Source organism: Miscanthus floridulus, chromosome 9, assembly GCF_019320115.1.
Source record: "Miscanthus floridulus cultivar M001 chromosome 9, ASM1932011v1, whole genome shotgun sequence".
NCBI lineage: Eukaryota > Viridiplantae > Streptophyta > Magnoliopsida > Poales > Poaceae > Miscanthus > Miscanthus floridulus.
The window spans coordinates 81,185,034-81,187,970 of record NC_089588.1 but is presented as its reverse complement, the minus strand read 5'-3'; the positions used below and the strand labels follow the sequence as shown (position 1 = coordinate 81,187,970).

Below are 2,937 nucleotides of genomic sequence, written 5' to 3'. Positions count from 1 at the left end.
TTCATCAATATCCCCGTCTTTCTGTAGCATTGATCCTAAATATCGAAAGGTATCCTTCCTAGGCACTACTTGACCTTCCAAACTAATATCTTCCTCCTCCTAAGTAGTAGTGCCAAAGTCACATCTCATATACTCAGTTTTAGTTCTACTGAGTCTAAAACCTTTGGACTCCAAAGTCTCCCACCATAACTCCAGTTTCTGATTCACTCCTGTCCAGCTTTCATCAAGTAGCACTATATCATCCGCGAAAAGCACACACCAAGGGATGTCCCCTTGTATATCCCTTGTGACCTCATCCATCACTAAGGCAAATAGATAAGGGCTCAAAGCTAATCCTTGATGTAGTCCTATCCTAATTGGAAAGTCATCCATGTCTCCATCACTTGTTCAAACTCTAGTCACAACATTGTTGTACATGTCCTTAATGAGCCCGACGTACTTTGTTGGGACTTCATGTTTGTCCAAAGCCCACCACATAACATTCCTTGGTATTTTATCATAAGCCTTCTCCAAGTCAATAAAAACCATGTGTAGGTCCTTCTTCTTCTCCCTATACCGCTCTATAACTTGTCTTATTAAGAAAATGGCTTCCATGGTTGACCTTTCGGGCATGAAACCAAATTGGTTCATAGAGACCCACGTTATTGCTCTCAAGCGATGCTCGATAACTCTCTCACATAGCTTCATAGTACGGCTCATCAACTTAATTCCCTGGTAATTAGTACAACTTTGAATATCCCCTTTATTCTTGTGGATTGGTACCAATATACTTCTCCATTCATTAGGCATCTTGTTCGATCGAAAAATATGGTTGAATAGCTTGGTTAGCCATACTATAGCTATGTCCCCGAGGCATCTTCACACCTCGATTGGGATACCATCAGGTCCCATCGCCTTACCTCCTTTCATCCTTTTCAACGCATCTCTAACCTCAGATTCTTGGATTCTCCATACAAAGCGTCTATTGGTGTCATCAAAAGAGTCATCCAACTGAAAGGTTGTGTCCATATTCTCACCATTGAACAATTTGTTAAAATACTCTTGCCATCGATGTCGGATCTCATCCTCCTTCACCAAGAGATGCTCCCTTTCATCCTTAATGCACTTAACTTGGTTGAAGTCCCTTGTCTTTCTCTCATGAACCCTAGCCATCCTATAAATGTCCTTCTCTCCTTCCTTTGTACTCAAATGTTGATAAAGATCCTCGTACGCTCTACCCTTTGCCACACTTACAGCTCGCTTTGTAGTCTTCTTTGCCACCTTGTACTTCTCTATGTGGTCCACACTCCTGTCATGGTACAAGCATCTATAGCATTCTTTCTTCTCCTTAATAGCCCTTTGGACTTCCTCATTCTACCACCAAGTATCTTTAGCCTCGCCTCCACTTCCTTTGGTTACTCCACACACCTTTGAGGCCACCTTCTGAATGTTGGTTGCCATCTTCTCCCACATGTTGTTTATGTCCTCTTCTTCCTTCCAAAAGCCCTCTTTGATAACCATTTCTCTGAATACCTCTGATGTCTCCCCTTTCAGTTTCCACCACTTTGTTCTTTCAATCTTAGCTTGTTTATCCCTATGGGCACACACCTAAAAATGAAAGTCTGCCACCAAAAGCTTATGTTGAGAAACAACACACTCCCCTAGTATCACCTTGCAACCCAAGCATGCTCGTTTGACATTTCTTCTTGCGAGGACAAAGTCAATCTAGCTAAAGTGTTGTCCGCTACTGAAGGTCACTAGATGAGATTCTCTCTTTTCTAAAGAAAGTGTTGGCTATCATCAGGTCAAAAGCTACCACAAAGTCTAGAACTTCCTCCCCCTCCCGATTCCTACTATCATATCCAAAACCTCCATGAACTGCCTCGAAACCTGCGCTTGTAGTACCTACATGCCTATTAAGATCTCCTCCTATAAAAAGCTTCTCACTACTAGGTACAGCTCTAATCATGCCATCTAAGTCTCCCTAGAACTATCTCTTAGCACTCTCATTGAGGACTACTTGGGGGGCATACACACTAATTACGTTCAAGACCATATCACCAACGACAAGCTTAACTAAGATAATCCTATCTCCTTGCCTTCTCACTCCCACCACACTATTCTTGAGGCTCTTATCAATCAAAACTCCTACTCCATTTCTATTCGCAACTGTCCCTGTGTACCAAAGCTTGAAACCTGTATTGTCCACCTCCTTCACCTTCTGACCCTTCCATTTAGTCTTTTGAACGCATAATATATTTACACGCCTCCTAGTCGTGGTATCAACTAATTCTCTTAACTTACCTGTAAACGACGCTATATTCCAACTACCTAAACGGATCCTAGTTGGTTCGACTAGCTTCCTTACCCTTCGCACCCATCGACTCAGATGTGAAGACCCTTGCTCATTTTTCACTACACACGGGTGCCAATGTAGCACGCCACTAAGGAAGCGATGACCCGATCCTTGTTTTACTTGACACCATGCCCAGATCATGACACGGCGCGTCACCAAGGGGGTGCCGACCCGGCCCTTGCCCATTTAACACCATACCCGGGTTCTGATATGGTGCGTTGCTAAGAGGGTTACGCCCCAACGATTTTCTTTCGGGTTTCATCTCCATTAGGATGGCTAGATTTAACGTTGGCTCGTCACGCCTATCACAACCCTTCACCTTTACTAGGGCTTGGGACCTGCTATGTTGTTCACAAAAAACAAATGAAATGATTTTTCTCTCTCGAATGAACATATAAAAAGAATGATCTCAAAATTTTATTAATGTGTCATTAGTTGTTTTTTCTAGTGGAACTTATGGATCAATTTTAAGCTCAAGCACCACAGAATAATAGTGGTGGGACATGACTTGAATATAAGTTAAAAGATCATCCACTATTGAATCAAGGGGCTTGCTATATTTCAGGTGCCTGAAATATACCATGTTTTCAGGCAATGATCTT

At 42.5% G+C, this 2,937-nt stretch overlaps 1 pseudogene; it reads right to left on the bottom strand.

The window, feature by feature from the left end:
* Nucleotides 1-339: 339 nt before the first annotated feature.
* LOC136480158 (uncharacterized) lies at nt 340-2,603 on the bottom strand (annotated as a pseudogene).
* Between the last annotated feature and the right edge of the window lie 334 nt (nt 2,604-2,937).